The 23,096-nt window shown below is 32.8% G+C and overlaps 1 protein-coding gene across 16 annotated transcripts in view; it reads right to left on the bottom strand.

Moving 5' to 3' along the window:
- Positions 1 to 23,096, bottom strand: part of ZBTB20 (zinc finger and BTB domain containing 20) — a 758,440-nt gene that overhangs the window by 585,814 nt on the left and 149,530 nt on the right. For 13 of the 16 annotated variants that reach the window (XM_064495051.1, XM_064495110.1, XM_031451736.2 and 10 more), the window contains one exon: positions 15,410 to 15,461. The exons of the other annotated variants lie outside the window; for them this stretch is intronic. The gene's annotated coding sequence lies outside the window, so the exon portion shown is untranslated. The remainder of the gene's footprint in view (positions 1 to 15,409; positions 15,462 to 23,096) is intronic. 16 annotated transcript variants of the gene reach the window in all.

The following is a 23,096-nucleotide window of genomic DNA, read 5'->3' as shown; positions in this document are numbered from 1 at the left end:
TTTCAAACTTTCAGGTATACTATTAGTGGTCTTGAAATTAAGATAGTGGGTTGTAGACTTTAAAAGAAAAAGAAAGATAGAATAGGATAGGATAAAATGAGATAAATTGGTGTAGAATGGAAAATATTTATAAGTAGCACACATAGAACAAGTACATATTGTGAAATTTTTGTTTCAATTTATAAATGTCTGTATGAATGTACTAGGTCGTGATTTAAATGCATTTCTTTCTGTGGATTATGAAAATATTTGAAAATACTGCCGTGAGGGGTACCAGGAAGCACTACTGGAATTTAGTGGACAGGGAAAAAACGTGGCTTGAAGTCCTGCAATATGGGGACTAATTCCTTATACAGGAGAACTGGCCAGCTCCCAAAGCCAATAGCATTTCTGTGAGAAATGCTATTTGAGCAATCAAATAGGTCTGTTAACTCAATTCATACGTGGTGAGAAGAAAGTGTTTCCAAGTATCCTTTTGTATCAAGACACTGACCTCCACTGGAGATCTCTTTATAGGCCCTTATCTGGGAAGTGTACACTGCTCTATTCTGCAAATTAAGGCTTCTGTTCCAAGCACCCACCAATCTGATACTAAATTCATTAGCAAAATGAAGTGAAAAGAACATAAATAAAAAAGAACAACATAAATTGCTATTAATGGAGTTTCATGCATGTTACTCCCCACACAATGTACTAAAATTGGACTCATCTCTACTGGAGTGTCTCCATACAAGTATCTGTTCTTTTCAATACACAGCATTTCAGGAGGGAGCTTTTCCTTAAAGCAACAAAGACATTTTATAAAGCTCCCTTTTGAGGCTAAACTTGAGAATTTTTACCATCAATTTATATTTATTGAGTATCTACTCTTTGGTAGGTCCTCTATTCCATAGACAGGATCCAATAAGGAAAAATCATGGTTCTGGACTGAAAAAGTGAAATTGTAGTATTTTTTTAGAGTACAGATATTTCTTACTTCCTGTGACTTACTTTGTGTGACAGTGATAAACAGCTCATAATGCTTCATCTGCTATACTTATCCACAGAATCTAGAAACAGTCTAATATACAGTCTTTAAAATGAAGACAAAATCAGCTGTCAGTATTCTAATGCAGCACAATATTTACATACTTACACTTGAGTTGGGAAATGTTTCTTGTTCAGAGCAGAATATAGTCTATTCTATAGATTTTTTTAAGACTTGGTTATCTTTCCCAAGTTTGAAATAATAGATGTTTTGAAGATATCCAAATGGGTTTTCTTTTGTTGTTCTTGTTTCAGTTTTGTTTGTTTGTTTTATGCCAAGGGGATAAATCAACTAGCAACACAGAAGGAAATTCAAAGGTTAGTTTTATTAAATTAATAACAAAAATGTATGCATACATACTAGGAAAACATTAAGTAGAGTCCTGTGCCTCAAATATATTTTGAAGCACACAAATTAGGAGGTTCTAGATTCAAAATAATGACAAATATAAAGGACATTCTAAAATTCATTAATAAGCTAGATGCAGATGAATCACTATCATTAAAGGGGCATAGACCAAGAATAAAACTGTGCCCTGAATATCTAACTAACCTGTCCTTAAAGTGGCCATTTTCACAGAGGACTGAAAGTAGATTGGCAGTGTGACTCAATAACAAAAAAAGGGTTTAGAAGCAGTCTTGGCAACCAAAGACAAACAAGCGGAATATGTACAAAAGGGTAAGACCCTTGAAAGGCTTAAGCCTCACTTGGTTAACTGAGCCTCTCACGTCTGGGCTTCCTGTGGGGTTAAATAAGCATCGCTTAATGCAGTAACTAGAATATAAGATCTACCCAAACTTTCAGAAAGGTTTTGATAAAATTTCATAGCAAACACTGTGTGAAGAAATTTTAAGTAAACATAGAATTAGGATTATATATTTCCACAAGCATGGAATTATCTTAAGTATAGGAACCAAGGTATGAAGTGTAGATGTGGAAAAGACAAGTAGCATTTTTATAAACTTTGTAATTCAAAGTACATAATTTGTGACTATGTAATTCAAAGTGACATCTGCATATCCTTTAGAGCTCACTGTCCTCTTCAGACAGTAAAATATCAAACTACAGCATCATGGAATCCTAAAGAGCTGGTATGGCTCCCCATATACTACAGATTAAGAAACCAAGATTCAAAGAGGATTAACAACTGCCTAATATGAAAACATAAACATCAGGAAAATTTTATAAAATGTACAAATTAGAACAAAAGTTACTATGAGTTCCCCTGTGGGCACGTGTTGAGTATTACATATTACTAGTGATAAAGAATATGAATCTATGTACTTAAATATAACCTTCAAAACATGGTCCTCCCAAAAAAGGACCTTAAAAGAATTACAGTACATTCTCTGAACATCTTGATGTGTTGTGGCTATACAAATGCCAAAAATGCTGGGCATCAACAGAAGTGCTATGAATCTAGACTTGAGGATCTCCAACATTTAACTGCTGGATATCAGAGAATATGCCTAACAAAGGAGATAACAAGAGAATAGCAAGGGGCATAGGAAGAAAATCAGAAGCACATGATGCCAAGGGAAATAGGGCAGAAAGTGTTTCAAAAAAGAGGAAGTGGTCAGCCAAGTCAAATGTTCAATGAGACCTCAATAAGAGTTAATTTGGATAAACAATCAAATAAATACAAACTCAACCAAAAAAAGTTAATTTGGTGAAGTGATAGAGGTCTCAGAAGCAGATGGAGTGAATTGATGAATGCATTGGTGAGGAAATGGAAATAGAGAGCATAAACATCTCTTTGGTGAAATTTGAGTGTAGATAGGGAAAAGAGAAAGGGCAGTAGCTAGTTGCATTTTCTTTCTTTATAAATGACCCCGAAACTCACCAAAGCCAGGAAGCTGACTCACACATGACTCCTCCATCATCCTCCACACCCATTTAATCATTATGTGGTAAGATTATATTTCCACACTCTTGAGTATATCATCTTGTATTATCTTCCAATGACTCACCAACAGTGACAGGATAAAATCTAATCTCCTGAGTACAGGATGTAGAGCCTTTTATAATCTGACCAACATTACCCTTCCAGCTTTACTTTTTACTTCCACCCTAAGATGCAGCCATACTAAACCAGTTGCCATTTCTGAATGACCCAGGCTTTCTCATTCCTCTGGGCCTCCATGCATACTGTTGCTTTTTCTTGGAATGTTCTTCCCCAATGCAACTAGTCACCCCCACCTTCCGGTCCCCACGCTTCACCTATCAAACATATTCATCTTTCAAATCTCCATTTAAATATCGTCTTTGTAAATCCTTCCTTGATTTCCTAAGTAGATTTTATGATCCCATAGTAACTTTATTTAGACTCTTCCTAAGGTATTAATACTTACAGAATTCTTTTGTATTTGAGACCCCAGCAGCCCATAAGTCTCCTGAGAGCAGACTCTATATTTTCAGTTGTATATCTCTATGCTTTGCACATAGTTAGCACTAATAAATGTTTTTTAAGTGAATGAAAGGGTGGGCTTGTTACCAAAGATGTGTTATACCAAAATGTCACTAGCTTTAGATTAGGTCATAGGTGGGATATACATAATCGGCTACTAGGGGAAACTAGTGACTTATGAGTCACAGGTGAATTTATTTCCTGGAAAACTTCATGTATTTGAAAATTAAGATGAATCACATTCTGATGCAAAAAAAGTTCACTGAACTCCCTTTCAATTTGGTGACTCTCCTGAGTAACCTCAGCTTCCCTGCATTTCAAATAAGAATCACCTAAAAAATGCACTGCATACCTGTAAAATCCAAAGCACTAAAGAGGACATAAAGTTATAAGTGATATATTCCCTGCTCCCACAGTTCATTATCTGGTGGGGATTTAAGACATGTGGAAATATATACTGCTTGTACAGCACCACTTTCAAGTGCTATCTGGGCTGTAAGTGCCTGAAAAGTAGCAAGAGGTATACAGTGATCCTGCCTTAAATGCATGGTTTGGTTTGGTTAATGCCCTTAAAACAAGTAACATTTCATTCTAGAGTTCAAAGCCAAGGGTGATTTCTCCTGTTTTAAATAGTTTTTTTTTTTTTCTGTGAATCCTTTTTTAAAACTGAAGTATAGTCAGTTTACAATGTTGTGTTAATGTCTGGTGTAGAGCACAGTGATTCAGTTATACATATTTAATGTATTCCTTTTCATATTCTTTTTCATTACTGGTTATTATGAAATATTGAATATAGTTCCTTGTGCTATACAGTAGGACCTCATTATTTATCTTTTTTTTTAATTAAAAAAACTTAATAGAGTACGATAACACCATTTATCAAGTTTCCAAAAATAAAAACAAAGAGAATACTATTTAGTGGTTATCTCTTTTTATATGTAGTAGTTAGTGTCTGCAAATCCAGTATTCCCCTATTTAGAGACAGTAGAATGGCGACAGGAAAAATCACTTTGTCTTTCTCTATAGCATCCAAATTAAAATGTATAATAGAAAATAGAAATTAAAGACAAACAGACAAGTAAATAAATAATTTTTAAAAGGATTCAGTTTAAGTATTTTAAGGTACAAAACACTTTGGTCCTCTCCTATTGCTATGTAAGAGAGATGGGTGATTAGAAGTTTTGATTTTTTTTGTGTGTGGCTCACTCAGAAAACTTGGCTTGCTTTTACATGGATTTAAACCCCAAACTAGACAGCCTTTTTTTTCCCTGAGGATTTATATGTTATTTTGGAGAGGTTACTTATTTTTTCACTGAACCCCCAAACTCAATTTCTGTTAACATAAAATAAGAAGACACGATAAGGATAGGGGGAAATTCTGCAATTTTGAAATCTATATTTAACCTGCAAAAGATTAAAGGCAGTTAAATGATCAGTTGGTCAAACAGTTTTCTAGTATGTTTGGCTCTTAGACAAGTGTATACAAATAACTGTCAACTTAGGCAAGGCCAATTTTAAAAGAAAAGAGCTCACAGTTGGTAGTTTTGATCTTTACTTTCCCCACTTTGAGAATCACTGTTTTCCTTTTGCTGGTAACTGACGTATTGCAGCTGTAGTGACTAACCTATTTTCTTTTCAAAAGTACTATTTTTACTCTTTGGACTTAAAATTTTATCCTAAACTCTAGGAAAAAAAAAAAAAAACAAATACAGGGCAACTGGTCAGTTCTTGAATGTACAGGCCTAGTGACTTTAAGAGAAGATTCAATAGGAAACATAGTCAGACTTTTTTTTCACCATAATTCCCAGTCACACCTGTCATAAGCCTGGGAAGAAGACCTCAGAAGAACTTAGAGCTTTCCTCTTTGGGGATGAAAAAAAAAAAGGCACCTGTTTTGATTTATTCAGAGATTTTCAAAAGTCTAAGGATGATGACACATCTTTTAAAAAAAAAAATAAGAGAACCATACAGCCAACTTAGCTCTGTGAACCACAGGAAAAAGAATTATCTTAAGAGATGCCTTACGGGGTCATTGTTCACATGGTAAAGCAAGGAGCTTAGGGGGCTAAATCTAGGTTAGAAGTCTTGGATCACTTGAATTGTTCTAACAAATGAATTTTCTTCGAGGAAAAAAGTGGGCTCCATTTCTGTTTTTAAAAATCCAGAGTGTCTGTAATAGTGCAACTAATGACAACCTTCCCGTTATTCTCACTTAAGAGGAAACCCTATAATAAGAGCTTCCTAAAATGTCAAATAATACTTGTCTCATAACAGGGCTTCTTTGTTCATTCACCATGTCTCTTTTGATACGCACAGATAATAAAAGTTCATGTAAAACTAAAGGTAATATAGAGCAGAAGCCAACACTAATTCTGTATAAATATGTCTGATTAATAAGAGTGCCATTGTTATGGTTATTTCGTAAAGTCATGATTGTTACAAGAACAGAGGATAGAAGTACTCTTACTCTTGCTGTTTTTGTTCATCCTCTGTCATCCAACCAGTTAGTGAATTTTTGTTCAATGAGGGAAATCAGGGATAGATTTTTGTCCATTAATTATTTCTGTTTCATTAGTTCATCTCATGAGCTGTGAAACTAGCTTTAAATTCAGGGGGAAAATTAGGGGTTTTATTCGAAAATTAAACCACATCCTCTAAAACAATGAATACATGCCCAGGCTTAATTTCTAGGGTCCGTTTTCCATATGCACAACTACTATATTACTATAGCACTAAAATCAGATTAGGAGCCTAACATGTTAAACCTAAACTGTGGTTTAATACTACAACCATAGGCAAGGTTGTATGTGGGATTCAATTCTATGAAGTAGAACCCCACCCTGGTGAAATAAAAAGAAAGTCCAGGAATGAGTGTTATGGTTCCTTACTGGAAAGGAAATAGAAAACAAGTGACAGACAGCAGTACACATGCACGGCAGACAGTCCAGCTGATCGATTGTGAAGATGTTTCTTAGGCTGGTAGATAAGTTTGTATTGAAGTTTTTATTGGCATTACTTGGCTTTTCTCTTTAGAGTCTTATCTTCCAGATCCTGGCCTCCCCTCTAGGGGCAGCAGTATAATATAAAAACTTAATAGTTGAACTTAAATTTAGCTGACATTTTTATATCCTTCACAACATACACTTTAGATTGCACCCAAGAAGGAGATTATTAAATAGTAGCAGGAGACCAGTTACCAGACCTTTCTGACTGAACAAAAAAACAGCACTGTGCCTTTTTGCTGGCAAATCAAACAACATTTATGCAATCATTGTAATCAATTTCATAAATAAAGAGCTATTAACAACTGGAGAAAAATAGTACAGAAATTCTGTTTCTCCCAAGTTCCTTCATCCTTTCCTCAAACCCCACATTAGTTTCAGCAGTGGAGAAGGCTATGCATGAAAAAGAATGCACTTGGCTGAACTGGAGTCTCCTGCGAAGCAGATTCTGTCAGTCAGAAGGCAAGGACACATTTTGGTGATTATCTCAGCCTACTTTTTTTTTTTTTTTTTTTTGTAGTAATTAGCCAGAGTTCCATTTTGCTAGGGCTGGCATTGCTCACAGCTAACTTACTTTTTTTTTTTTTTTTAATTTAGGCTTTTCTTTCCTTTTTAAAAGTAAATTTACTTATTTTCAGTTTCTCAATCCCTTCTATGTTTTATTTATGAATATAGCCCTTCTTGATGGTAACTTTAATGTGAAAGAGGTAGTAATTAATGTCCCAATCTGCCAGGTTAATCCCTTCCCACACTCTCTACAGAGAAGTTTAAAGTAAGTAACAGTTTACAGTCAATATTAGGTTTAATTATGCTTAATGAGAGTTAGTGTCTCTGTTTACTAACTGCATTTCGGTATGTGGATCCTAGATGAGTTTTCCCGTGGCCTCATTCTGATTTTTTAATAGTGCCACTGTGTACTGTATACTCAGTGCTTAAATCTATAAAGCTGCTCCTGGAGAACAAAGCAAGGAGGGCACCTGTTTCAGTTGAGACACCATTAAATGAGTGCAGCCTTAACAAAACTGCATCTTTCTTTGGGAAGGGAGCTCTTATTTTATAATGCTTTCCAAACAGATCCATTTAAGAGGCTAATTATTGCCTAAATTTCAGATCCTGGGTAAGTCTGTACATATAAAAAGCTGTTTCAAACTATGTAAAATTATCACTAGTGGTTAGTACAAAATTACAGAGTGTTAAACACTTCTAAGATTTTCTTATATTAATCCTTCAATGTTATCATTTCAAGTATTAAATATAAAACTACTTTGACAAGTCACTAGTTTGATTTGGTCCTTTCTTTCAGCCTAAAAATGTCTTTTGTTTTAAAATTGTATTTAATTTTATTGTAGCATATAGGACAAAATTTGTGCTTCCTTACTGAGCTATAAAAATAAGCATCAAAACAAATACCCAGACCTAAAGGGAATCCTGTTACAGTGCCCCAGAGGAAAATTAGTACACATATTTTTTTTAAAGGAGCCCTTTTTGCTACGTTTGTGTTGTGGCTATATTTTAAGTAGAATTTATTATTATAGTTCCTCTAAGTCTATTGAGAGGCTAATCAATTCAATAAACATCTATTGAGTACCTGGTCTAAGCTAAACACAAAAAATGAAGAAGGCATATTCCCTTCCCCCAAGAAGCTTACTGTCTGAGAAAAGAGACATACTTAGTAAAAGAAAAATGTGCTTAAATTTTAGTTTCAGAATCTTTTTTGTCTTTTGAAAATTCTACCTTTACTTAGTATATCCTGACTTCACTTTTGCTTTTAGGGGGAAAAAAAAACAGTCAAACATTTCCTCAAAAACCACAAACTAATGGTTTAAAAGGAAAAGAATGCAATCCTAACTATATGCTTAATCAGAGTTAGACTTTCTACTGCTTAGATCTTGCTTTAAAAGTATTTTAGAAACAACAAAACACACGGCCTATGATAAGTATTTGCCTCTTTTTAGAACATCAATCTCCCCTTCACAACAGTACACTGATTTCCTTTTGGGGTTTCTATAAAGTTGTTTTTTTTTTTAATTTTAATATAGTACACTCAAACATACAAGGGAAATATATATTGTAGGAAAACAAATGTTAGGAACAATACTACAAATCCTGTAAGAGTCACTTTCCCTAAGAGCTCTTTATTTTCAATGTCATCATCTAAATAATTAACTTCTCTTATGAAACACATCATGCTAACTTTAGCTTAGAGAATTTTTAAAAAACCAAATTAACCATTTCTGAAACACCTGAAATACAAAGAGATAGTTATATACCTTTAAGAAAAATATTCCGATTTTTAAAGGAATCATCTCTCCATAATATTTTAGATTTAATTTTGTGAACTTAGCAATAAAGAACATGGTTTAGTACAAAATGAGAGAAACTGTCTTAGAAGTGAAGAAATCATCTAAATATTATTATTAGATTTTTATTAAATAGCAATTGAAAACTGTACACTGAGCTATTTTTGGATATATGCATATCTTATTTTTATCCAATAAAAAGACACTAAATTCCTCCATTTCAAATACTGAGGATATCAGCAAAGTGTTCACACATCTGATGTCTTTCGGCACTTACTAAACAAACCTTTCTGCCATATACTTTCTATCTTGGTACTTTTAGCTACGCACATTTGCGAAAGGTACTTGACCAGCTCATATTCTCCTTCACCATGCTACTTTGAACTGCCTTGAGGACTCTCAAATTACTTTCAGACACTGAGCATTCATAGGCACCTACGTTTGTATCCCTGCTCAATGAAAGAAAAGGGAGAAACCTGGATTCAAATAGTAATAAAGTTCCTCTCACGCTGATAAACGTTATTTTAAAAGTCAGTCTCTTCCTGACACCAGAGTTATGTAAGTATGTTCTCTGTGTTAACTCTCAGGTTGTTATATAAAAATCTCTATAGGTATGTATAAAAGGCTTAATATATAAATATGCATAAATATATTTGAATATAGCATGCATATGCAAGCCAGCTATTTATTATACTTGAATGTACATACTATATATATATATATATATATATATATATATATATATATATATTTTTTTTTTATTTACATGTCAACTTTTATTCCTGAAAGTTAAAGGGGAAAATACTTAAACTGTTTTCATAACACAAATTCTAACTGAAATAAAATGTCCTTTCAAAACTGTAATTAATGGCTGCCGTGTCAAACAGTGAACCAGAGGGTCAAACCTTATAATTCACAGTTTGAGAGGTCATAGCTCAAATTATAACTTTAAAAAACTGATTATCTGTGAGTAATTTGACAAATTCATCTAATATACTCTGAATGCATATAAAGTCTTTTTGAGAGTAAAAAGAATGTATATCCAAGTGGACAGCTGATGGAGGAAATGGCCTTTTTACTGAACAAGGCTGAAGTCCAGCATAATGACTTGGAATGCCTTTGAATGAGCATGTAAGGCTGGAAGGCCAAACAGTACACACATCCAAAGGGAGCATAATGAACAATCTGATCGGAAGACAAAAATATTCCACAGACATGCCCAAAGAGAGGAAGCAAAAAATATACATTTCCAGCACTACTATTTCATCACCACTAACTATTACCTAATTCACAGATAAACTCAAACTCTGGACTAGTACTAAAGAATCTTTAAAGATATATATATTTTTGTAATTTAAAAAATACTAGAAATTCCCATGATTTTTCAATCTGAGATTTGAAAATACTTAAGGAGGTCACCTAGATCATATATAGTAAGCCAGATTTATAAAACTGTCTTTTTAATGATTCACCTTGAAAGCATACATTGCTTCATCTTATCTTCATCCCAAGGCTACCCACCCCTTGAAACATAATCTGAAATAATTTGGCCTGTTTGCATTTTTTAAATCTAGATTAAGAAGGTAGGCCATTGAAGATAATTTGGTCCATTGTAGACCAAATTTCTTAATGCATGCCAGAATTGAGAAGTCCAGAAAAATAAGTCATTTATTTATATGTCTATGTTGTAATGTTTACTTATATGTTTATTTTATTTTATTGTTAGTCCCTTTTCTTTCTTACTAGTCTCCATAAGTGGAATGACTGTATCTCTTTTTTTCAATAGTTATATTATATTATATTATATTATATTATATTATATTATACATTGTATTATAGTTATATAGTTTTTTTTCAATATTTATATCTAACCCCTAGAAAGTTCCTGGCACAGAAAAGACATTCAATAAATATTTGCCGTAGAATGGAAAGAAGGGATGGAGAGAAGGAAGGCAGGAAGGCTATAGTTAATCTCTTCTAGCATTATCTGTGTGACTGTGGGAAGAAAAACCTGAAAAAAAAGTACCAAGGAATACCCATGAATACACTGACCCATGCATCTACTCTAGAAACCAAGAAGATTTAAAGCAGCTTCCAAAAGTCCATAGTTACAAGATAAAATAAATTAAAATAGATTAAAAATGAAAAGGATGGAAATTAGAGTGGGAAAGAAGATGTTTATATATGTATACATGTAAAGACAATTAAATCATAGGAAAGGGGGAATACACTTTCTTAATTTCTTCAGTTTAAATTAATTTTATCATAATGACTGTTACATAACTGTTCTTATTATAACAAAACAGTAAGAGAATATTTACTAGTTCCTCATCTGGCCATGCACTATAGCAAACACTACATAACAAAGTTTCTTATATCATGAGCTATAGAGTCTGTTGGAAGAGAGAGATAAAATGTGAAAAAGTAAATAAGTAAAAAAGCAAATAAATAAGTCATAATAGGAAAAATATAGATTTTTGTGAGAGAACAGAGCAGAATGCTTCTCTAAACCAGAAAAAAAATTGCTTACACAGTAATTGCTTTACTTTGATGCCATTATGTCCTGTTGCAAGAAACTTCTCAAACATGTAAACACTGTTGACTCGACGCACAGGAAAATACATGTTCTCACGTGTTACTAGTATAAATGAGATTTGAATATATAAATCACTGTATCATAAAAAGACACATTTGGAAAACATTCTTTTTCTTACAGGTGAAAGCCTCACTCTGACCCCACTTAGCCTGGTGATGCTTCTGTAATTCTGCGGGACCAGCCCACACATACGGGGCTTTTGATAGGTCCTGGGCTCGACCATCTGGCCCTTTATTTACTTAATTCTTTTTTAACACTGACAAGTGTATTAGTAACACTTCCTTGATCACTGGTAAATATAGAGCCACCATACAACTAAGATTTTCCCTAATTCTGAAAGTCATTAATTAGTTGTGGGTAGGGTCGGGGAGTATTACAAAGATATGTTGAGCAGTACTACAATGAGTAATCTAATTTCCAAGAAGAAAGCATGTTAATCTGCTTCCCACTTCATTAGAGGAATAAAAACCGTCTTGTCATCACTAAAGGATACAAAAAGAGACCTGTATATTTGGGGGAATGGTAGATAGGGAGGAGGGATGAATGCAGCATTTAGTCAAGAAACACAAATGCCCTGCACATCCTGGACAAAGTTTATGGTTTTTCTCGGTATCTTTTGATTGGTCTATTTATCAGTATGTTTCATGACCATAGTTTTTTCAATTAATATAAACCCAAGCTTCCAAAGGAAAGAAATATGGTAAATGAATCTTATTTAAAAGAACTGATCATTGTTCTGGTACTTAAGTTGTACGTTAAGCAACTTTCGAAGCTGCATTAATATTTTCAAACCAGTAAGGTCTCAATTACTTGAGCTTGCAAAATTAAATACTGTTGGCTTAAAGGAGAGAACACAGTTTCCATAAGTGCCAAAAAGTCATTCAGGGGAAAGATATGGTCTAATTATAAGTACTAAAACTGAAAATTTATGTATTTTAAGTACATTAGAAAACATTTATTTTTAGGTTTTTTTTTTTTTCTGTTGGATGAGAGACAGTCTAACACTTTAATTTTCTTCAAGGTTTAGATTCTTCAAAGAGCATCAGCTGATTGTTGTCTGTGTTAATTCAAGCATCAAGTTTAAAATATCATAACTCCGTGAAACTAAAGATTCTAACTATGTAAGGTTGAATCAGTTGTCCTCATTTCTAGTATCAAGCAATGTAACACTAAGCAAAAGCCTTTGAGAGACTGTTTTGGGTCTCAGCCTATCTCCTTTGTTCATAGACATTTTTCGCAAAAGGATGATGTTCTCTCACAGTACTTATCCCACAACTATAATCTCAACTAAAAACTCATAAAACTGTGGATTGTGAAGTAGATATCAATATTTCCAAATCTTATAACTAATGAATAAAATTTAATTGGTTCATATGCAGAAGTAAATTGATGAGAGGCTGAAGAACGGAATAAACAAGGAAAACAGCACAGTATATACTATGTAATTTAAGAACTGTCAAAGAAGTGGGGCATGTCTTATTTACTGATATGATAAAAGGAGAATGAATGCTTTTGCACACAAATAAATGCAGGTATAGAAACATAATAGGAGCTTAGTGTTTCAGTGGAAATTAAACTCCTCTGGGCAGTGATCAGCTAGGAAGGAACAGAGACAGTTTCAATGCAGTGATTAACTAGCTGACAGATCTATTATTCATGGCAGGTATGTAAGCAGTCAAGGCAGCGATGCTGGTGGCCTCTCCTCATCAAGCAGCTTTGCCAGTACAGACTGGATGCCTGGAATCAGGCAAGACACAAAAACAATAAAACCTAGAGCCAGTTAGGGTAAGATTCAGCACAATCCACCTCCAATTTTAAATAGTACTAGAAATATCCACTGATTGAAGAATGTTTTCTCTTGGGATTGGCATATACTGTATTTACAGAGTGTTGACCAACACTCGTCTATTTATCTTACTATGCTTAGCAACATGCATGAAGCACCTACCCAGAAATTCCCACTATATTATAGGAAAAAGTGATTTTAACATTAGCTGGCAAAAATTTCTGTTGATAGGTGTGACCATTAAGTAGTTACATGAACAGATGGTCAAAGCGAGTCCATTTCACTGTCAGTACATTATGTGGGCCTTTTTATCTCTGGACGTCCAAACCAAACAGAAGCACAACACGGAAGAGGTCATTGTCCCTTCCCTCATTTGGTTGGCAGTTTTATCTTTGAAATATGAAAATAAAACACCAACACAGACTATAATCCTCCATAGTACCATTTTCACATAACATTTAATGGAATAGTTAAGGATTCATATTCAAAAATCATCCTGATATGTGAAGATGGAAAAATACATGGGATATTTTTTATCTTTCAACTCCACGATCTCCAGTAAAAAGAAAGAAAGAAAGTAGTCGTATTTCTTATTCTTCAGTTTTTTATCTAACCAACTGTTTACAAGTTAAAACTCTTTATTGGTATTCAGGTTTTTTAACGAAAGCTCAGGAAAAAATATATTTTTAAAAAAGCAGATCTCCATATTCAAATCTATTTTCCTTTGAAAGGCTGTGCTGTCTGTGTGTATAGATTGTTTTACTGAATAATTTTAGAAAATAACAGCTGAAATATTCATAACCAAATGAATTAATATTCTAGCACATATCTGATCACCAATCACTACATTTTATACCATGGCATCTCTTGAAATACACACAGACACACACATTACTATTATTTGGATTCTTGGTATGATAGCTTCACCAATATAATCAACTCAAAATATAGCTTATCTGATTTTGTGAAATACAAATAAATAATATTGCGAGTTAAAACAGAGATAAAAACTAAGAATGTAATGTATATAACAGCGAGCAGTCAAAACAACAGCTGAAAGTTATATTGCTAAAATGCATCAACACATGTGGCTGTGAAAACGTCTTAAGTGCGATGAGAATTCTGGTTATCTACATTCAGAAAAAGATGAAGCATGAGGTTTAAGAGTACATCTTTAGTACTTCCGTACCTTAAAATATTGCCGAGTATTAATTTTTCATCAAGCTGTCATCTTCTCTGACATTTGGTTTTATTAATCAAGGCATTTATCATTAATTTGTAGAAAATACCGTAATTAAGCCAAATAAAATAAAATCCTTAAAAGGTTAAAAATAGAAAGCAGGTGAATTAGAACTTTGACATTACCCTGTTGACATAAAGGAGCCTTTTGAAAGTATGGGAATTAAGTTTTGGCAGTGAGTTTGGTTTCTCAATCTTGAGGCTGGCTGGTTTTAAAAAAAATGTTATAAAGATTTGATTTAAAGCTCTCTGACAGTTTTGACATTCAGGTGAAAGTACTGCTGCTGCATTTGGAACAATTTGCATATCCCACTGCTAAAAGCAATGTTTGAGGTGTGCACTGGTGTAAAGAAATTAAAAACAAGCTATCACACATGCTTAAGTGTATGTATTAAGAAAAATGATGGTTGGATCACACTACCCCATCCCCCTCCAATGTAATCTGTGATTTACTCTTCTATAATAAATTACCCTACCATGTTATTCTCACTGGAAGATCTAACCATGCATGTAAGAAGCAAAGTAATTACAGTCCCCTCTTGTCTCAGAAACCTTCTTCAATCCCTATGAGCTCTCTATACACAATGCAGCAACATAAGTCTTTATAAAGTTCTTGCCTGAAATTCTGGACTTCAATGAGTACCCACTAAATCTCACCTGCATGGTTCTGTTGTCCCCCCCAAAATGCATTTTTATTCCTCATAGTTAGTTGTAAAGCTCTGGCTTTGAACCAATATGTCTATTTAGAAAAAGGGCAAGGTATAAAATCAGAAGAGTTGCAAACATTTAAAAAACAGTGGAGGGGCCATAATACATTCCTAAATAGAAGGATGAAGGGGTATAGCAACACCCAGTATTCTTAGATGACACAAAGCTTCTTCTTTTTTTGACTTATACTTTCAGATTATTTTGTAGGTAGACATAGAAAAACATATATAATGTGTTAAAGGGCAATAAAGAAAAGACCTGAGGCAATAACCTCAGGGCCTTTAATTTTATGAAAATTTTCAGGAAGATAAAAATCCATTGAAGAAAATATCATTGGATATTACCTTTAGCCTTCAGAGTCTCAAAGGACAATTCTTAACACTTCTTTTTGTGTGACTGAAAAAGAGAAGTACTTAAAATTAGGAATCTGCCAAGAAAACAATTTACATTCCACAATATCTTTATGACTAGTCATGAGAAGTAGGGAGATAAGCTTGTGTATATCAACTAATATCTATCCTTTTACAAAGAAAAATAAAGGCTAACATATTAATTTGCTTATGAACAAAGTACTATGAACAAGTATTCAGTAAAATATGGCATAAATTTACAATCTAAACCACTGTGTATACAGGGTTTAGATGAAAAACAAGAGTATTTATTAGAGTATTATTAGAAGCTTTCTTTATTTACACAAAGATTTTTACATTATGTTTTTAACATTTAAAAAACTGATCTCAAATAATCTTTATCTCATTTATTTGTTTATTCTTAATTATCAGAGATTTTACAAAGATCTACTATGTATAATACACTGATAAGTACTGCTGAGTTAGTAAGTATATAAGATAAGATATAGATCATATCCTCAAAATATGAGTGAGGTTGGAGAAATTTTCACAAAAAAAGATAATCCAAAGAGAATAAAAAGTAAATGAGTGAAAGAGGGCAGCATGTTCAACAGAGCTTGAACTGGTCTTCAGTACCTAATGCACTGATATTAGAACATGGCCTTATGTTTTCTATCTTAGCAAGCAAGGCTAAGAGGAGGGTCCTACTCATATTTGGAGGTAAAGATGTCAAACAAATGGGTAAGACACCTCTAAATTATTTTCTACCCAAATGCATTTGATAATATAGAATCAAAGCTAGGACAAGGAGCAGTAAAGCAGGCAGGATGCTGTGGTGCTTTAAAAGTCAATTTGGTGAGTCTGAATATAAAAAGATTTAATTAGAAACAACTCTCCTAGTAAAAATAAGTTCGACATTGTATACTTTTGGAAAGTGATTTCTGTAAGTTTACTATGAAATCTCACTGAGGCCCTTGATGTCATATTTACTAATAATCTCCAAAGGGATTCAGCCATTCAAAGTCTCAAAAGCAGTTTTACTAAGAAAAATGCATACATAAATATAAGCCAATTCTGTAAACCAGTACATCTAGAGTAAAAGTTCTGTTAAAATTAAGAAGGGCTAAGGGTTTTAATTAATTGGATCTTTAAAGTGCAGAAACAAAGAGAAAATAAAGAATCAAACAACAAACCATACCATCAATCCTGAGTTTATTCTGCACTAACAGATAAATGGGATTTAACAGAAAAGAAAGGTGGTAGTTCTGCTATAATCAAGTACCATGCTTATTCTGCAACACCAAACTTCAGAAGAGGTACCAAAAATTATATCTGCTAGGAAGAGTGAGATAATAACCAATAATCATGGATAAATAGAGGATAAGTAGGAATGGAAAAGAAAAAAACATGTTCAGGTTGTAAGCATGAGGTGAGGAAGGACACTTTGGAGAAAATTAATTTGGTCATTACATGATATAAAAGTAAGTTTTATTTATTTATTATCTGTCTTCTCTACTAGAATGGAAGTGCTGTTAGGTTAGGCATTGTCCTTTCGCTGTATCCCCCATTTCCATGAATAGTATCTGCCACATAGTAGGAGATCAATGAATATTTACTGAATGAAAGAATCAACAGCCTGACCCACCTATGAAACAGGCACTAAGTATACATCTATTTACAGATGAAACAATTTCAGCTTAAAGAAGTTAAATGGTATATATCAAATTAAACTTTGACCTTTTGCAATTGCAAACTTCTATAACACGTTTTTCATAGTCTTTCAGTATTCATTCTAGCAGGGGAAACAAACAATAAGAAAATAAACTGTTAAACTTATAATGTCCTATAATTAATACTATGAGTACAAACAAAACAAGGTAATAGGACTAAGAGTTACATGGGCTGATATTTTAGATAGGTCTAGCTGGGAAAGCTTCCCAGAGAAAGTGGACAATAATAAGAAAATTTCTAAGTGAAGTAAGGCAAAGAGTCAAAAAAAAAAATCTGGGGGCTATATGGGCTGTTATAAGGATTAAAAGAGATACATACTACCTCTCTTAGGACAATGGCTTACACACAGCAAACCAGTGCTCTCAATAACTATTATTTTATTTTGCTGTTATTACTTTTATAAGTGGTGAATTCCCCTACCAGATTATAAATTTGTCAAAGACACCCATTTTCTTCCCCTACAGCTCCTTAAATAGTGCCTAGCAAGAATTCAATAAACATTTATAGAATCGAGAATAGGAAGACACAATTCTCAGTTCATTTATCAGAAAAAATAAAAGACAATACAAATTTGAAAAAGTTACCATATTTCATATGCCTGAGTAAATCTAATTCTGTTAAATCAATGTCACTTAGTAATCATTTATGGATTTAAAAGAAAGAGAAAAGGAAAAATGTATAAAATGGCTAGACCAAATAAATCATAGATTTAAAAAAAGAATAAGAAAAAAATCAGAAAAAAATGAAGGCATTGATAGTAGGCCACTGTCTTGACCATTTACATGCTCTGCCTCCATCACTTTTTTAGTGCAAAGACTCTACTACACAGATATCTGATTCATTTATGTGTTCCTGATAGAAGCACAGGGTCTGGTATATAGTGAATATTCAATAAATGTTTGTTGAACTGAATTGAATAAAAATTATTTTTAGTAGTTCTGATGATTTAAAGCTAGTTCAAAAAATTTTTAATAATAAAATAGGAGATTACAACCAAAAAATAACAAGTGTTAGGTTTTGACCCTGCAGCAGAGTAGAGAACAAGGTTAGTTTTTACCAAAGACTGAAATATAAGTGACAATGTGATAATTGTCATTGGAAGAGACAGATCTGAGAACAGATCATAGGGACTCCAGTATGGGATAAATATTATAGGTAGATTTCCACAATGTTGAGATAGCTGACTAATTGAATGACAAAAAAAAAAAAAGTGCTCTCTACTTTTTGCCACGCCCCCACATAAAAATCAGGTTGATATATCTGAATATAATAAGTAAAATAATCAAAGAGCTATAAGAAACCAAGATAAGAAGGCCTTTTGGAGGACATAAGCAATAGTATATAAAATAAGCGCAAAGATTTATGAATTTGACTACTTTAAATTAAAAATTTTTTAAGTCCAAAAATATCCTGGACAAAATTAAGAGGCCTAAAACAAATAAAGATAAATATTTTTAATGTATATGATACTCATAGGGAATATACACAGGGTTAACAGTCTTCATTTATAAATAAATAAAACAAGTATCTCTTTTTTTTCCAAATAAATAGGCAATTCACAATAGAAGAAACTGAAGATATACACAAACAATATTAATGTGTAATTGCAATGAAAGAAATGCAAATTAAAGTAACCTAAATATTCCATTATAGTGAAATGGTTTAATTAATTATATGTGATATAATGATAAGCTTCCATTAAATATGGCAAGTAAAAATTTACAATACACCATTAAGCTTAAAAAGCAGGTTGTAAAATGGTAAACTATTAAGATAGCAAATTTTAATAATTTGTGTTTATGTAATATATATAGACTATGCAAATGTTTAGTCATATGCATGTATAAATGTAGCTCTGTGTGTATGTGCATATGTAGAAAAAAACATATGTGCATTAGAAAAAGTATGTAAGCACCTATATACTAAATTACTCCTAGTACTTATCTCAAAAATTAAGATTATGGCAGGAATTTTCTTACAATTTCCTTCCAAATTTTCTACAATAAATACAAATTACTTTTCATAAACATAAAAAGCACTAAAACAAGATACATAGTCTATGTTGCAGAAAAAATTAGACAACATATTATTAGATTTCCTGAATGTTAAGAGATCCATTTGAAAATGTCTATCTATCCCTATTTTTGATGAAGGCCCCCTCCATTAACTGCATAGATTTTTATAAAAGAAGTAGGAAGGAAAGAAGATGGAGTGAGGGAGGGAAGAAAGAGAACAACAAAGCAAAATGAAAAAATTAAATGAGAGAATGATAAGATTTGTAAAAAAAAATAAAAAACAGCAATCACCTATAATGGTATCTATTAGATTCCTAGAAGACAAATTTTAATTGTTCACATCTTTGATCTAATTTTCAAAGAAAAGCACAGACTGGAATGCAGAAAATTTAAGAAGATGGGGGTTATTTATACAATGAGCATACTATTATAAGAGAAAACAAATAAAGCATGTATCAATTTCAGTGATAGGACCATACAGAGAGAACCAAAATTTTCCATGAGAACAAACAGAGCATCAGCTTCGGAGGTAGGAGGAGTATAATTTCAAAAAGTAAAAATTCAAAGTAAGTAAATGACATGTTAAGACAAAATGAATAGAAACTGTTAGAGGCTATTCTCTACCAATAATTATAGAAAATAAGTTTTTATCATCCAATAGAAATTTAAATACATGCTTTGGTGGTATTTCATCAAAAATGCCAAATGAAAACCAATTTATAATCCTTAAAGAACATCAGAATGAAAGACCCTGTACATACATGGTCAAGAGGACAAGATATTCTGTCTAAGACTAGAAAAGATTAATTTAGTTCTAGTCCATTCATAATGGTGCTTCTTAAGGTGGAGACATTCATTCTGGCTTGGGGTTCTAGAGTTTTTAAAACACCAGAGAAATCTGGTAAGTTCTTTGGTAGGCTTCTCCAAGAATCCATAAAGGTGACCTGGTTAAACCACATCTAAAATCAAATCAAAGTCTATTGAGCCAGAGCTCTAGGGCAACAACAAAAGACTATATACTTGACTCAATTATCCTTGCTGTCAGGTGTCTCAGTTTCCCTTCCAAATAGAGGGGAAAAGTTCAGAAAAATTACGTACTAAATACCTCTTTTAACTGTTAAATCCAATCAATTTATTTCTTTTTCCTCATTTGTCTCTTTAAAAGTAACCTAAGCCCTTCCCTTTATTATGTGCAGCTTTACTCTGTTTATTTTTATTTCCCAATAGTAGAATGCCTTAAATAAATTCTTAAAAACCAACACATCAACAAATAAATAAACTAAAACTCCATGACTATAAAAAGTACACAGTCTAACCTGCTTAATTATTAACAGGTAAACAGAATGCATTTCTGAATTATTTACCTAATCTCTTTCAATTAAAAACTTTAAAGTTTTTGAGATTGGAATGTATACCCTTGCTAAGGATCTACAAAACAATTATTTTAAAATATTCTATTAAGCCATTTTAATAAAAGCAATGAAAAACACCGAAGTAAATGTGAATTTAAACATTTGCATAAGTGCATAAGAAATGCAACACATTTTTCAGAGACCAGTACAATTCCCTTCCTTCCAACTTCCCCTTGTCCTCTTTTCAGAGACACTATTCCACAATACATTTGGAAAGAATGAGTATAAATATTCTGTACTAAATTATATTAATGAGGTTGATGTAATAATAGTTTTGGAGCAAGCATTTATATAATGCTTTTACTCCTAAGCATATCATAAGAAACATACAATATGAAACTATAGCAAATGTTAATAATTCTGAAACTAGAAGGGCAAAAATAAAGAATGAACAGTAGACAAAAATCACCATTTTCTCTGGACATAATACCAGCTCAGCTAATATACTGAAGAATGATTGCTGCTTGACACAAGTGAACATTGATTACTTGGCATGCTGGTTAATTAAATTTTCCGGCTAGCTAAGGGTTCATCAGGGAGAATAAAATTTTCATTTTGATTCTTTTAACTAAAAACCTAAGATCTACTAGTAGATTTTTCTGCCTCAGTAAATAGGGTATTATAGTTTTATCTTCATTAAAGATAAAAAATTTATATTGCCTCAGAGGATGGCTCTTACTCTTTTGGGGGATCATAAGCCCCTCTGAGAAGATGATAAAAAAACCAAGAATTTCTTTCTCTAGAAAAGTGTACACGTCCACAGAATTTTGTATAAAATTTCCGGAAGTCCAAGAACACACATAAAGACCATTAGTCTTCTAATTTTACAGAATTTGAAATATGTGACATATGTGGACTGATTACACAGTGATCCCAGAACATAACAAGGATGTTTAAGCTGCTTTTTGAAGACATCCCTAATAATGATCTATTTTCTTATGATTTGCCTCTGTTTTTCTAAAAGAGGAGTGTAAAAATAATTCTGCTTAATTTAATCTTGTTTAAAGGTTAAATAATGTCTCCTTTTAGGACAACTGCACTACCAAGTGCTTTAAGCTTTAAACAAAATAGTGCTGTTTTCAAATAATTTCACATTCTAGAAGTGGCAACAACTTTCTTATACTTTTGTAACTCTTAGAGAAGGCAGGGTCAGAGAGAAAGCTACTTAACTTTTACCTTTACTTCTAAAGATTATCAGATAATTGCAAGTACATAAGCATTCCTGTATTCAGATTTTGTTCAGAGTACTTTTATGAATATTTACTTACAGAAAATAAATAATAACTCTACAAGGTAGCTACCCAAATATCAGATGTCATTATCCTTATTTTATTGATGTATAAACAGGCACAAAAAGATTAAGTGATTTGCCAAAGATCACCTCTCTAATGAATGGCAAAACCTGGATTTAAACCCAATCTGCCTGCAGAGTCTGTACTCCTACACACCATACATTTCTGGTTTCAATCTGTCATGAGCTGATGGGTTTTCTTGTGTGGTTTCATATTTAACAGAAGTCCACCTCTTTACTACCATGCAAGAAACATTCATACTGTTTCACTCAGATGTGTCCATTTGGGGAGTTGTTCATAAATTGCTGTTAAAACTAGCACCACCTTTGTGGCAGTTACGTAACATTACAAATCTTTCAGAGTCAAATACCCAGAAGAAAAATAACACCATTATCTCAGTAAATGCTAAAACCTACAATAAAAGCTGACCCTTCATTTTCTTTTTGGAAATAGTTCTGAGGAGATACAAAATTGAATGATTATCCATTCTAAGGGCCAACCAAGACAACAAGATAAATGAGCTATATTATCATAATAACAGTACCCAAAGGTAAGATTGTCTGTTATTCCTAATTTGTCTAAGGAGAGAAACAAACCAGATTACATGATTTTTACTTTTTTAGCCTTAAATAGTTTCTATGAAATAGAAATATTTAAGTAAAATGTATATTTAGTGAGGGCAGGCTAGTTGCTTCGTGGCCAAACCTGCCACAACATGAAAATTTTCTTGGCACACCCTTCTTACTGACAGACTGAGTGTTCCCAGAGATAGCAACCAATTGCATTCAAGGTTTGCTTTCAGTGTACCAACCTTTACATTCTGAGTAGTCCTATGAAGAGCAAAGGCTGATAACAAAAAGAGAGAGAAAAAGAATAAAAGAAAAAATTCTATCCTTACAGTTTGTGAAGAAAATTTTTCAGTTATAAATGTGTTCCATTTAATTTTTATTGAATTACTACTCCCTACATGTAAATACAATTAAGCATGTACTAGCAATACACAAATATAAGAGGGCAAAATAAGGCAAAATGTTCAGAGTCCCGGAAAATGGTTAAATATCATACACAGGGAAGAAGGCATAGCACAAGGCCAGCACAAATACAGATATAAGATTATATAATAAGAAAGAATCTTGGCAACTGAGTCAGCGTTTCCTCGTTAGACCCAGGGACTGCTATGAAGTAATTGTAATATAACCAAGCCAGGCTGGGAATGAGAACCAGGTTAAAA

Source organism: Camelus dromedarius, chromosome 2, assembly GCF_036321535.1.
Source record: "Camelus dromedarius isolate mCamDro1 chromosome 2, mCamDro1.pat, whole genome shotgun sequence".
NCBI lineage: Eukaryota > Metazoa > Chordata > Mammalia > Artiodactyla > Camelidae > Camelus > Camelus dromedarius.
This window is presented reverse-complemented; position numbering and strand designations above follow the sequence as displayed.